At 43.4% G+C, this 14,978-nt stretch overlaps 1 long non-coding RNA gene across 3 annotated transcripts; it reads right to left on the bottom strand.

The window, feature by feature from the left end:
* Positions 1–5,033: 5,033 nt before the first annotated feature.
* LOC142600044 (uncharacterized) lies at positions 5,034–14,087 on the bottom strand. 3 transcript variants are annotated; one of them, XR_012833508.1, is made up of 4 exons: positions 14,020–14,063; positions 13,064–13,191; positions 7,932–8,101; positions 5,034–6,711 (listed from the first exon to the last, which is right to left on the bottom strand). It is a non-coding gene; the product is annotated as an uncharacterized LOC142600044 (long non-coding RNA). The 3 variants fall into 3 exon arrangements; XR_012833509.1 differs by having other exon boundaries at positions 5,034–6,686; XR_012833510.1 differs by lacking the exon at positions 13,064–13,191 and having other exon boundaries at positions 14,020–14,087.
* Between the last annotated feature and the right edge of the window lie 891 nt (positions 14,088–14,978).

The following is a 14,978-nucleotide window of genomic DNA, read 5'->3' as shown; positions in this document are numbered from 1 at the left end:
GTCCATTCTGCTGCTGCTGGAAGTGGCTGTAAAACTAGCCAGAGTATGGACAGCAAACTCAGAGAGAAATCCCACTGGAAGATAACCTGAAAAAGTCACCAGACCTTCCCCGACAGAAATGACAGCATGCGTTTTATCAGTTACAACCGAGAAACACAGGTCAAGTGCAAATATTTGCAATCAACCCAGAATTAAATATTTGTTCTGTTATCAGGTGATCAGTGCTAGGTCGTCATGACAGCCCCATAAATCCAGACTAACACGGCTAGTGTGAACGATGGGGAGGTGTGCTGCGGTCATGTAGGAAAACGCTGTGTTGACTTGATTTGGTTATACAAACCATTGGGACAAGTAGTGGGAATTTTTCTGCAGGAGTATGTAGTTTAATGTTGGAGAAGGATTGAAAACAAGCTGGGCTGAAAAGTAATGATTTGAGAGCCGTCCTCATCCAGCACATGCTTTGGGTTTGTTAGGAGTTGAGCTGAGACTGTAAAAGCCTTGTCCCTCAGACTCCCACCAACAACAACCTCAGCCTCCTCTGGCAACAACAGATCAAAAGGTCTATAAATACTTAACAGATGCCCCAGGTCCATGGGGCAGGCTGAGAAATGTCGTAGGCTGTTGTTAGGGGGATGAGGGTCTCGGCATCCCCCTCGGCATCCCCTGTGTGCTGCCCTACTGTCAGGCAGCAGCACGTGCTCCTGGCCAGTGTCACCTCTTGGTGGTGCCAGTGGAGGTGTGCGAGGGGTCCTGGGTCGGGGATGCAACCTGGGCAGGGGGTTGCTTAGACCAGACCTTCTACCGACAGGGACGTCCGAGCAGCCCCAGCCACACATGCACCTCAGAGCAAGGTGCATGGCAGATGTGTCCTCAGCCCATGGTTTTGAAATTGTTTCCTCCTGCATTATGACTTACTCCTTCTGCTAAGCGCCGGCAAGAGCTTTGAGTGAGCAGAGATCACAGTCTGCTCGCAAATGTGTCAGAAGAGGGAGACTAAGACTAGCCAGTGATTCGTCATGAGTTAACTGATGTGAGACACAACGCAGGGTTTGTAAGGTACAAAGGAACTGACATGTCAAAGTGATATAAAGAATAGTTGAAATCCTCTGGATAAGTGTTACCATCAATTACTCCTTTTTGACTTTTGGGCCAAAGTCCAAGGGCAGGCACAATATTTCAGTCACTTCTCTGAACATTTGCACCAGAGAAATCACAAAGACTGTGCAAGTTACACAAATTTGTTAGACCATTACACCACAGTCCCCAAATTGCCATGCAGCTGCTTGTGAAGGTGCTTGTAAAGGACAATCTTTGGGTGTCTTTGGGGGCCCCGTGGCTGCAGGGACGGTGCAGTCTGTTGATGCTAAATTCAGCTGGGGCTGTATACTCCTGAGCAGACCTGGAGAGCACTAATGTGCCACTCATGGCTCTGTTTGCACACCATATCCAAACCTCTGGCTTTCCCGGCACTTTGGGCTGTAGCCAGCAGGTAGTGCAGGGCTGTGCGATATCGCTCTTCATCTCCAGCCAGTTCCCTTCCTGTCCACCCCCTTCTCAAGCCTGATGCAAATGCATTGCTTATTTATTTTGATATTACATTCAGTTTGTCTCACATCCTTCTTAAATTATCATTTCTGGCCTTGTTGCAGATTTTTGAGATCCAAGTGCAGAGGTGCTGTGTGTGGGTGCAGGGAGGGAAGCAGCAGAAATTGAGAGGCTGGCTCAGGGGGGCAGCAGGGACCTGTCTTACCCAAGGGAGCCTGGGGCACTGCTTTGGGTTTTAGGAGCCCAGGAGGCCTCAACCCGGGTGGTAGAATTGCAGCAATAAATAAAAAAATCAGTTTAAAGCTGCAATGAAGACAAGTTACGAGTGTAAATTAGAAGCCTAAATCCTACTCGACAGCTCTTAAGATCTGGGGCAATGATTTGAGCCACATGTCTGATTATAGTAATGGCATATTTTAACGCTGCTTGTAACTAAGCTTAATCTTCTCCGTACCTCAGTGTCTACAAAGGGCATTATAAGGCTGGGCAGCTGGCGTGGGCAGAGGAGCCTGGGGGCAGTGTTGGTCCAGGGAATGGGGGCAGGATCAGACCTTCTGGTTCTGAGCAAGGGCTGGAGGTTATAGGGGAAGAGAGAGCCTCTAAAGAAATTAACAGCCTGGTTTCTGGTGAGCAGACCTTCCTAGGGCCAGGGAGATGTGCCTCAGCAGCCATTTTGAAAGCAGCCCAAGCTGTGCAATGCTTGGTGGGTCCTGTCACCTGCACCACCCCTGCTCTGCAGAGCAGGACCTATTTACCCAGTGCAAAGCGGGATGCTGGTGCTCTGTCAGTGGCTCTGGACACACTTCTGTCCCAAGGAAGAGCCTGCAAAACTTCATTCATTCAAATTTCCAGTAATTGTTAATGATGGTTAGAATAGACATGCTTCAAACGCTGCTGGACATGGCACCTTTGTGCACCACTTTCATGTGAACACCGCAGAGCGTGGCAGAAGTTGTTGAATTCAGAGAGGTTATTGATAAAATAATTGGCTGAGGAGTAGAGAAGAAGAATTGGGGAGGGGGGACTAAGTTTGGCTTTTTTTTTTTTTTTTTTACTGTTTTTCTAAATATTGTGGAGCATGTTATGAAAAAATTTTAGCCATCTGTCTAACGGATATTAGTAAAGTGGAGGCTGTGTTAAAAATAAAGTGCCAGGTTGTCCTCTGCAGAAAGTTAATAAAAAGAAGGAAGTGAAAGACTGCTCATTATTTTTAATGACTTTGCTTTCCAGCAGAGTGCCTGTATCTCCCTGCCTTTACATTCTGCCTTATTTCAGTTCATTACGGCACATTCAACTGCTCTGGAGAATGATGGCTTTGTTCGAAAGCACTGAATTTATCAAGAGGCCCTTGGCCCAGCCTGGCCGAGCTGTTAATCACAGCCCCGCTGCTGGGAGGAGGATGCTGAGAAGACCCTGATGCACGGCGAGTCCAGCCCGGATGGCTGGGAGCTGTTTGGCGGAGAGAGCTGCTCTGGGCGCTAGCGCTGCTAAAGACCATGCACAAAGCCATCATCGGAGTCGATTAAGCAGTGCTTGGCGACTGCCTGAATGTTTTCTGCGTGCACATCTCTACATTTGTCTCCCTTACTGGCTCCACCTGACATGAACCTCTCATTCCCTGTCAACAGATATTTGCTTTATTAACTTTAAAATATAGGACATGTTCAGAAGTTCAGAAGATAATTTATGAGTGCGCAATTCAGAGCACGGTACCAAGCAGAGCACCAAGAGCGTTCAGCTAATTCTGCAGGCTCCTTGCAGGCAGCAGGCAGCAGGTAGAAAAGCTAAAAGCAGAAGCTGCATTTCCAAATTTGAGAACAAATAGCTTTCCTCAACAGCCTTGCTTGCAAAAATCCATGCTGTGATTCTCTTAATCTAAAATTTTTCTGCTATGCTTTTTGCACAAATCAAGGCCCACATTATAGCCAGGTTTTAATAGCACTACAGTTACGGTGATTTGTTTGGAAACAAGATGCGCATTTTCTAGGGCTCAGAGGAATCACCTAAAAGGGGTCTACAGCCAGGCCCCAGGGTCTTTCCAGAGGTTTTTCTTACAGCTCCTCACAAATTCACTTCCCAGCAGATTTTGTTGTCATGCTCTGCCTCCTCTTCTTGCTTTTCAATGGTTGTAGCCCTGCAGCGAAACCTGCATCCTGCATCTCATGGGTACTGTGAGTGCAGAAGTCCTAAACGCCAAGGAGAAGCCGTCGCATGGCTTGGGGCAGCAGCAGAGGATGCAGGGAGACCTCGCACAGCTGTGCTCACAGCTGGAGTGCCTCCCTGGCTTTTTCTGTGCTTTTCCTGTAGCTGCTGTTCCCAGTCTCAGCTGCCACTCTGGGGGGTACAGAAGCTCGTGGGAAACTGCAGTCGAGCAATTCATAACCCCAAGGGCCTTCCAGCACGAATGATGCTCCATCGGTACAGCGGTCCTCAAGACCAGCCTGGCCAACAGGAGGACGATCAGGTTTTTCTGGGGTTGGGGCAAGGGTCAGTGGGATGCAAGGAGCTGGTGCTGATCCTTGAAAATCTAGGCACAGCATATTTTGAATTTGCGTACCTCTTAACACAGAACAAGGCCAAAATTCATTTATATTGGCAAACCACATTTTTTTGCCTGTCTTAATCCAGGAAATGAAAACTGTGACCAGAAATGTAGCCCCTTTGTCTAAACACTGGCATGCCGGTGTTTTGAAAAAAGGACTCCACCATGATTCTTCCCAACTGCCTGTGGAGTGAAACGAGAGCTTCAGCCAGGGAGGAAAATGAGCCTGTGCCTGTGTGGAAACTCAGCACGGAGTCAGGCAGAGGTTTTCTGGGGGGTGGGAGGGGTTGGTTGGTTGTTTTCCAGCTCTACCAGACACCTTGACAAGATGCCACAACTCACTCTTCTGGAAATAAGTTAACAAGAGAAACGTTTGATAGATGCCTACTGGCAAGATAATTAGAAGAGAAGAGATTCACTGGATTGCAGGAAAAACAAAGGAAGGAAATCAAAATGCTCAGGCAGATCATTTAAGGTCCTCATCCTGGGAGAGAGGGAGTAACTGGTTTCACTTCCCAGAGGCTAATCCTGCTCTAATTGACTTATTATTGGAGTCCAAAGGAAAACAATCCATGTGGCCATAACAGCACCACCAGGGAAGGCGTGATTGCGGCTGCTGGGGGAGGACACACAGGGAGACAATAGGTTGCAGGGTGTGATGTGACATGGGATAACATTGGCCAGTGTGGATCTCGGTGGCGTGAGAGCCCCAGCTGGGCACACTGGTTAGCGTTACGCTATGGACGGGGAGCACTGAGAACAGGCTCATAATTCATTTTGACTCAGTGGTTTCAAGCACGATGGTCTTTCATGAGAAAAATCTCAATCTCTGTCTAAACACAGACCAGACAACCAGGGATCATGCCTAACAAAAAAAAGACAACTTACTCATGAACTACAAAAAACGAACTACGTATTTACAAAGCAAACTCAGGACAGCGAGATCCTGGTTTTGTGACAGGTGATGCTATGCACATGGTACTACAGAGCTTCAAGAACAAAGATGCATCGAAATAACAGTATGTCTGGGAGCCAAGCAAAGACTGAGGAGATTTGCATTTTTCAGCATTGGGAAAATCTGTTGTGCTTTCCATTAACACTGGAAAATTGTTTTGAGTCCCCAGTTTGCATAATTAAAATACATAGCTAGAAAGGAATTCAAATTTGGGGTAAATTACACTGAGGAAACTACGTTCAGTTTTGATCATTTTGCTTGACAAGGACTTTTTGGTATTAGAAATGCACTGAAGATATACTATTACTAAAATAAGAACTATTATGGAATGCCTAAGGGATACAATTCATTATCCAGATAAACTTTCAAATAAGCAGACATAAATGCATGCTAAATTACAATAAAATTCCTCTGGAATTACATATTTCTTCCATAACAGGCCAGATGATCTCATCTCATGAATGTTATTACTGTGACTACCATGGTTCTTCAGGGAAGTTCAGAAGACATGGTGAGCTTCAGGTATGGTTAGATAGTATGAGTATATAGTAAATTAAAGAAACTGAACACACAAGAGGAAAATTGAGCAAAGAGTGCAATTGTGCAGAAAAATACCGTCCATCTCTTCAGATAAACTTTAATCTAAGATGTATTTTCCTGCCTGAAATTGGTGGAAATGCCTTTTCTCCAGAAGGACTTGAAGGGAATGAGCAAGTGTTGAAACAGGTGACTATGTGAAGATCCCATCAGATAGCTGATTAATAGATGTGGTTTGGCAAGGAAGGTGTAACTATCTGGTACCTTCTGTTGGACCAGATTTTCTGAGATTTTGGGCCAGGCTTTTCAAGTAGGGTTTCTGTTTGAGTGTTTCCAAGGGGAAACTGTTCAAAAAAGTCATAGCCTAAAACTAGCAGACCAGAAGTATTTTACATTGTTGGAGTGGGTGTACGTGCAGGCAATGGGCATTGCTAAGTAAGGGAAAAGCTCATTGGAAAGTAAGGAGCCAAGGCACATCACCCAAGTTTGCAGATTCGTCTGGGATACAGCTATGGGGAGACAAAAAATTAGAAATGCTCCTCTCTGAATTCAGCATGTTGCAGAGAGAAGAGAAGACGTGTCATCCAGCTGAACGCAGGAACTCATTTCACTTCACTGGTTCGAGGTGGGAACACTTCTGCCAATGCTTGGCGTTCTGCTTGACAACTGGGTCAGGTGTTTGATCTGGTGTTTGTCAGGGAGGGCTTGCTATTCTCACAGCTGCTCCAATATTGCGTTTTCTTGTTATACAGACAAAGAAATACATCTGCACATTTTAGTAAAGTACTCTGAAGTTAGAAAATTTCAGAAATTCTAAAAATCCTTTTAAAACTTTGGCCTTACTACAGACTTTTTCATGCGGAAGAACCAGCTGTTGTACCACATAGTAAAGTAAAAAAACAAAAATAAACACAGGTGGTAGAGGCAGGGAAAAAAGCTCTTAGAGAAATTGGTGCATTTCTCACTTATTAGGACATTTCCTTCATTTTAAGCATAATTTATTCTGTTTCAGCCACATGGTTTCTGCACAGTTCCTTTGAAACATCTGTAATTCTTTCTGGCAGAGATCCGAGGCAATACAGTGTAGTCTCATCTGGGAACGGTATCCTAGGAAAGCAAAAATATCCCAAAGCTGTAAAGAAAATAAAAATAATAAGTTAGCATTGAAGGGCTTAATGAAAAATGGGACTAGATCAGAGATAAGTGAATCTCCTCACCCGGTGACTTGGGCAACACGGAGGAGGAGGAGGCTGGCGTCAGCCTGCCCCGTGTGCCAGCAGCCCTGGGAGAGATGTCCCTTCTCAAGCCTCTGGGACTCATCAAACCCCATTTCTGGTGAACTCACATTTCGTGAATGACTGACTTTTTAACTCAATCATAATAAGAGCAAGGCATGAACTCTCTCCTCAGTGGAATTCGCCCAGGAGACAGACACTCTGACCGAGGAGTCAATTATTTGGAGATTAATAAGGCAAGGCTCTGAAATCTGCTTTCGGCAGAGCAGAGCCCACCAATTGCTACAGGATCATTCATTTCCCCAGGAGAGGACTCCAGCACGAACAAAGCACACAAGCTCCTCAGTCACTGACCAGCTCTGGGGGTTCAGCAAGGGCTGAACACTGACCAAACACCACGAGTACGCCTACACTGCAGGGTGGTATCTCAGAGCCCAGCAAGTTGACAGGTCCACGCAGCACAGTGCCGTGCCCTGCAGAGACAGTCGCCGAGGTCCTAAAGCAGTGTGGCCACATCAGCATAGCATCCTGCCTGGCCTAATTAAAGAAATGGAGCTAATTAGGCCAGGCACAGTGCCATATTGATTAGATGGTAGAGACACAGCCCTGACATCTAGACACGCTAGTGGGATAACACAGCCCTTGGCTTACATGTTATGTGGATAAATCAGAGCCCTTATTCTCTGTTAACTGTCAGTGTGGTGCTGCTCACAAGCACTACCTTCGCATGGACTTTAATGCTGCACTGTGTTTTGTTTTTCCTTAATATTACCCAGAACTCAACAGTCATCTCCCTGTTTTGTGGGCACAGTTCCTGAAATAAGATTAACTTTGTCTCCAGGGGTCACTTTCCAGCCAGCAAACTAAAAGCTGTGCAGGAGAACAAAAACAAGGCAAAGAGAGGAAAAAAAAAATTAGGCTGTGTTGCAGACCTTCAATTTAAGATACGAAAAGCGTTCAGAGCTTTTTATGGGGAAATACATAAACCCACAGATTAGGATTTTCATGTTCAAGCCCTCCGTGATTGTCTAACTGCGAGGAGCTGGTGGTTTCCCAGCCAGGGGCTGCCCCTGAACATACAGATCATTGCACGGATCCACCTCCCAATGGCTCCTACCCCACAGCCTTCTCTGCCCAGAGCCACCCTGCAGCGCAGCACCCTCCAGCAGCCATGCTAGCTCTGCAGACGTCCTGAAGATGACACCACAACTATAGTAACCGCGGGTGGATCCGTCCTCCTGGTAGTTCTTTTGTGGGGCCTCCATTTGCCACTTCCATTCTCATCACCTAGGATGTTTCAAAAGGATAGACATATTTTCTTTTCCTAAATTATTCTAGAGGGTCTGTGAGAATGTTAATATTTATGGGTCTGACTAGTTGGGAAATCAGACCACTTCATATCACAGCGCAACCATTTTGAAGATCTTCTCTCAAGGAAAAGTGAATCCCAAGGTTCAAGCAGGGCTGAGAAAAAAGAGAATATTTTATTATCTATGATCTCTCTGATCAAAGCAATACCAAAAACATTTCTCTGTCTGCAGAGAAAACAATGAAGAATGTGGACTAGGCAGAAAACCTAATGCTCATTCATTAATATGTGTGCCTGTATTTCTGAACCCCCTCCCCACCAAAAAAAGAACAGCCAGCCTTTCAGTCTGCAAGCATGTGCACACATCTACATTTATCAGGCTGCAAACGTCTCTATTTTATTCCATTTCAGTCTGTAAAGAAATGCAAATGGACTGAATAAGTAAAATTACTTTATTCTACTCTTCCCTCCATGGAAAAGGTGACGGAGCTGTTTTACTTGACAGCAGACAAGAGGGGGCACTCATGCATTTCCTACATCAAGGCTTTTGATTTACGGTATGTTAGTTGGTAGGAAATGTATCTGAGAGAGTCCTTGTTGAAAAAGGTTGCAGGAAAAATACTAAATTAACATAAGACCATAAAGAAGCAGAAAATTTGTCAGAAAGGGAAAGAAGAAAAATGGTGGTGCGTGGGTAACGCTAGAAGACATCCTGGTGCCGCGTGCTGGGAGGCCTGACTCTGGAAATCTGCTTCGGTGGGAGAAGGAGGTGTTGCAGAAGCCGAGGTGGAAGTGAAGCTCCTATGGGGGTGAAAGAAAGGCTGAGTCTAAAATGTAGTCCACAGCAGTGAGCTAAAGCTGGCCTCAGGCCCCTTGCAAGCTTTTAAATTTTCAGAGTAATGAAAAAGGGCAGGATAGGGGCTGAGAATAGCTGTAAGAGATACAGCTTCAAGGGCAGTCCTCATTTTACTAATGAAACAGTTTGGGCTGCCTACACAGGGTCACTCCGGAAAGTTAAATAAATCAATCAGCTAAAGGTGTGAAGTCAATTTATATAAGTTATAGCTTATTAAAGCTCTGTGTGAATAGTTTCATTCAGGGTAAATAGCCTTAGATTACTACAGCTTAATTTTCTAGATTAGCAGAAACAAAATATGTTTTGATAGCAAAGTAAAACAAGATGGAGGGAGAATAAACATCCAGTTAGTAAATTAGCTCTGCATCTATGGTCTGTCTTTGTTTTTGGCAGCAGAAAATCCAAAGCTACTCAGATAGAAAAATAAAGTTTATCATGCATTATAAATATCATCTAACAACCTTAGCTGCAAAAGGCGCTAAGGAGCAGAAAGTGTGTTATGGCAACGAAGTACAAACCTCACAGTGTTTGCTCTGCCACTGAGAGTCCCTTTCGCTGCCCAGGTTTCTCTGGAACTGAACCATATTCCCGCTGCAAACAGCAGAGTCAATTAACTATGAATTAACTTTTAGCTAACGCAATTTAACTAAATTACTGGATAGTGATATTATCAGAAACATAATTCTTTTAATAAAAACTACATTCATTTGCTCAGTTAGGCGAAACATCAGTCAATCAAAAACTCTGCCTTACTCAGTAAGCTTCCCCTCTCTTCCCTTAGATCGCCATTGGGCTCTGCTCAACTTTTCCTTCTTGCACCAGTAAAATGAGCCACGCTTGTGTCTTTTTTATCTTTTGCAGGCTTCCCCCATTGGTCTCATCATCATCCTGAGCTCTTCAAGAGGTTTACTCCGCTGTACAAATGATGAACTTCTCATGCTACTACTAAATAAGTGAAGCAAAAATAAGGTAATTGGCTGAGGTCAATATGTGCTTGTGGAGCACACCTTCTTCACAAGGAAGGCTGAATTATAAGCAACTTCTGAAAATCATCAGTTCCCCACTACAACTTTATTGAACTGTTCATTAAATTCAAGACAGGGGTTTTCTAAGCAAGTGAGTTTCACTAGTCACTTCAGACACCTTGCACCAAATCATAGCCTGAAGATGAAACTAGATTAGACAAGGAAATATTGTACAGCACATATGTGATAGCATTATAGGTCTGATTTTTTTAAATTAATGGCCATTTGTAAATGGAATTTTCATTGAACTGCTCTATTGTTGAAAATAAAGTCCTACCACAGACTTTATCCCTACAACATCCTAGCTGCAAATGTGTTAATGTCATCAAGGGTCACATTTTCCCTTTGGAAAGGGGAAAATATCAGGCTTGCCTTAACAAATTTCTGACCTGTTTTAACAAGATGAGTTTGGAAGTTTAACTCTAAATTGAGTATTACTGGGTTTCCACTACTCTTAGCAGAAACGCCACAGGAATGTGAAAGTGGGAGGAGCAACCCAATGAGAGATGAAAGCACTGCAGTAACACTGAGGTGTTCAGGGCATTCACTTTAAAAAAGAGTAAACTCTTGTTTGGGGAGAAAAGGCAGGCTGAAGTTAGATTACTGAAAGTTACAAAGTCCAAATGTCACCTAAAAGGTTACAGAACCTCAAGCTCTATGATCCTAGCCCCTAGTTGAGAGGCAACGTATATTCTCTATATAACATATCTGCTGTGTAAGACTGATTTGATACCCTGTATAAAACAAAGATATTACTATGTGGATCACTTAAGGAAACCATGGACACTATTTAAAACAAGATTCTTGTGGTGGTTCTGCACAGGCTTTTGAACAATCAACTGTTATTTCTCCTTAATTCACCCTTTTCCCCCAGTGAGCTGGTAGAAGTATTATGCAATATACAGCATTTATACAGTATGATAGAACTGGGTTGAGACCTATAGGCTCCATCACACCACATAATCAATAACTAGGCTATTTCTCCACCCTTTTTCTCCAACAGTTTTGTGCTGTGTTCATATTCATTGCTGTAAACTCCTATTGCCCCAAAGGCAGAGTAAACAATAGCAGAAATATTGTTTACTTTATTGCAAGGAAACAACATTTGAAATGTATTAGTGAACAAATTCTTCAGGCATTTTAACAGTGAACTTTCTCCTGGATTCAGAGAAAATTCACCCAGTCCAGCAGCCAGGTAGCTTTCAAACCATCTTCTTAAGGTCTGAGCAGAACGTTTCAATAGCCTTTGTGGGATGGCTAGCTCTGAGGCCTTTTTCTCATCTGTAAAAGAAGCCAAGAACAAGGCCGCGCCATACCAAGCAATCAAAAGGCTCTTTCTAGAGGAGAGAAATGCCATTTGCTGAAACATATCTAAGGGCTGAGGTTAAGAAACCAAAACAGGACCAAACCAGAAGTCTCAAGCCTATGAGACTGAAATGATTTTCCTTATCCCTATAATGCTACCCGCAGGAAATCAACAAAATAACGACATATTTTATTTATTTATCTTTTTAGGACAGTTAGTTGCCATTTAAAACAAAGAGGCTTTAGAAATGCTCATAGCCCACAGAGAGGATTTATATAGCTGCTTCCAGGCAACCAGCTTTCTAAGATCCTCTCTTCAACACTTGTGAAGATTTTCCTTCCATTTTCATTCAGCCACAGCCCTTCTGTCTCAAGGCACCACCCTCCACTCTTCTAACCCCATGACACTGGAGCTGTGTTCTTGATGTCACAAACGCTCTACTTTGCCCAGAGTCTATCAATGTATGCTTGAAAAGCTACCAGAAGGGCAGATGTGACACAGCATTCACTAGCCACCAAAACCAGTCTCCCTTGGGAGCCGGTGACCGAATGCAGCCATGCTCTCATCCCCTCGTGGCTCTCTGCCTCTGGAAACCTGTCTCTCCCTGTGCCTCATCCCTCTTCCTGCCACTCAATCCCTTTGCTTCAAGAGTAAGAGAAGGAGGTTTGCAGAACATTGTGAACGTGCCCAAACTCAAACACCGGGAGGTGGCAGCCCTGCAACCAGGAGTCCTCAGACTTGGTTTCAGCCACAATAACAAGCAGGACCACAGCAACTTCCAAGAAGTGGGATATCAAAACTGTTCAGTAGGGAAGTAACACCAAAAAAGTGTCTGAAATTCTTTACAGAAAAGCTAAATTAGTATTTGGGAAAGGAGATACCCTCCTCCCTAAGAACTCTTCCATGCTAAATCCCTGAAAGCACAAAGACAACCAATTTGGGAAGAACCATGGAGTGACCTGCTTTTAAGCAGACCTTTACTCAACCCCTTCCTGCATCAGGCTACATAACAGTCTCCTCAGAGCTTAAATTTACTCCCACATATTTCTGTACTATCCTGCAAATTAGACACATTTCTAGAAATTAAAAGAGGAGGAAGAAGAAAGAAAAAGATTAAGCCCCTGAGAATAAGACAAATACCTCCACTAGAGAGAAATTTCTGCATATATTTGCCTATAAACAACAGAAGGAAATTCTCAATACTGCACATAATATTTTAAAACCTATTGGGAAAGCAGACCAAGAAGGGTGAGGGCAAAATGTTCAATCTCCTTAAGCAGCAGCTGAAACAGGCTCTAAATTAATCAGGATTCTTAGAAACTCTAATAAGAAGGGGCTGATGTAAAACAGCTGCACCCAATCCCTATAAAAACCTTCAAAAAGAAGGGAATTAAGTGATAATGTTGGTGGAAGGGCATATCATCACAGGATGGTCTCCTGCTGCTACAAAATGCCAGAGCAAAGCCAAGTACTTTTCCAAGGGGAGATAATTATGATGAGTCTCAGCCCTGTTTTCAGTTCCTGGACTTGATTTCCACTCTATGATATGGTGATACAGCTCACATTTGGGAAGACTTTAAATTTTATCAACCACTGAGAGTAAGAGCATCCAGTTCTAATGTTTATTGAAAGGGGTATTCAAAACATCTACCCTGCCCCTGCCCTAGAGATTTCCATGAAAAGAAGGATGGTTATCCAAGGTATGGCTTTGTAAAGGAGGGGAATAGCAGGGAAAAATAAAATATATGCTCACCATTAAGTGTTGAAGGTCTTCAGTACTGTAGACTCAATAAAGTTAACTTACAGCCCAGTATTGGTGAAGGAGAAAGTATCCCACAGAGAGGCAGGATATAACTTGATGTCTCTCAGGAAACCAGTTGTCTGCATAAAGAGTCGTTTGTGGAATAGCAAGAGATGATACTAACAGGTTTTAGTAGTATTTCAGCAAAAAGTAATATAATAGTTTGGTGAGATTAATGGTGCAACAAGGCGATGTTGTACAAAACCAGTAGTTTATGGAAAGAAGGAAAAATTACTTTTTGCATGATTCTCACAAAAATGCTCATTGATTTTTTTGACAGAAAAGCAGTTGGTCTCTCAGTGTGACATGGCTTTTGAGTGTCCCCTAGGACAGACAGATGTACAGCCCACAGTGGAGCTGCAGTCTTCACACGCACTGTTCCTAGCCTCCACAGGTTTACAGCAGCTTTTCCCCAAAAATTTGTAGGATTTGGGCAAAAGGATACCGAGGTCTGTGTTTTGCCTCCAAAAGGACTTTTGCTGACTGTATGAAAATGTTTTTGTGGGGAACTTTTCATCTCATTTTTTGACCTGGAACAAATTGCTTAATTTTTGTCATCTTCAGTTTCTGTGGTTTTAAGCCTGTCTTAATGCTCATAGTTACGCTGGAGACTCTGTAAATGAAGATTTCAGGACTCCCATGTGGAAACACACTATTGCATCAGAATTGCTGCTTCTCTTCTAACCCAAGTCATCATGATAGGCAATGACTCCTGGGTAGTCATTCCTACAGAAGCTGAGTTATTTCTCTCTGAGCTAATTGCATGATAACAGTTGATCTCACAAAAAATGCAGGCTAAAGCACAGCAAAAGCAGGTTAAAGCAGTGAGATTTTTGCTTGCACTGACAGTGTTGGAGACGCAGATGGAGGTACAAGCGCTACAGAGGAGCCGTCAAGCAGGTACTCACCCCCACGGGGACCTATTGTAGCTGCCTCAGCGTAAGGTCTCGGCTCCCTCCGCTCCCTGCCTTGTGCAATCCCCAAGCCTGTCATTTCCCAGCATAGCTAAATGTCGAACCCTGAAAAAAATGTTTGACAATGCAAACATATTTGGTAACAACGAGCCATTCTGAGGACTCTGTAAGAGTCGTAAACATGTTTGTTTTAATTGAGGTAGGGCAGGGTTTGTAGTGTGATAGAACGATGAAAACAGCCCGGATTAACAACTCCTCTCATCTCCTGCTCTGACAGCCCCTTTCTAAAGCACCAATATTACCCACTTAGAAAATGGATTTATGCCAATGTTTAAAGCATTTCTTCTTCTTTCAGCACACCAGATGGTACTAAAAATTCAAAATATTTCCTACAACAGCTGTATCTTTGACAACAAAATTAATACAAGCTGAAACACCACTGTTGTGTGTAGGCCATAATGACCAGACTCCTCAGTTTTGTGTCTAATGTAAGAAGGTATTTTATAGTTAAAAAATAGATCTGATCAACTCAGTATTGCGTCAATCATGTGACTCTGGGTTTTCAAAACCAGATGCAAAATTTAGTGCCTTTATAGTTTAACAGCTGGTCTGATAAGAATGTAAACTACACCTTTCCCTAGAGCTGTAATAAATGTGTTAACACTTTCTTACAACCAACCCTTTCCTACAACTCATCATTTTCTTGCCCCAAGCTCCATCTTTATGTATTTGATGACATAAATCTTTTAAGCAGGTTTTGACCAGAAGCTACCTTCCCTTAATCTCTAATATCTGGACAATAATATGTGTTTTTTCTTTGGTGTTTAAAGTGGAGGAGTGAGAAGGGGATACACTTTCAATTCAGACAAAACAAAAAATGCAAATGGTCATGCTTGCAATTTCCATCTCCTTAACACAAATGTGTACAGTAGGGGATTTTAATGATCTATTTG

This window comes from Balearica regulorum, chromosome 1 (assembly GCF_011004875.1).
Source record: "Balearica regulorum gibbericeps isolate bBalReg1 chromosome 1, bBalReg1.pri, whole genome shotgun sequence".
Classification (NCBI taxonomy): domain Eukaryota; kingdom Metazoa; phylum Chordata; class Aves; order Gruiformes; family Gruidae; genus Balearica; species Balearica regulorum.
Note: the sequence above shows the minus strand (reverse complement) of the source record. Positions and strands in the feature narration are given on the sequence as shown.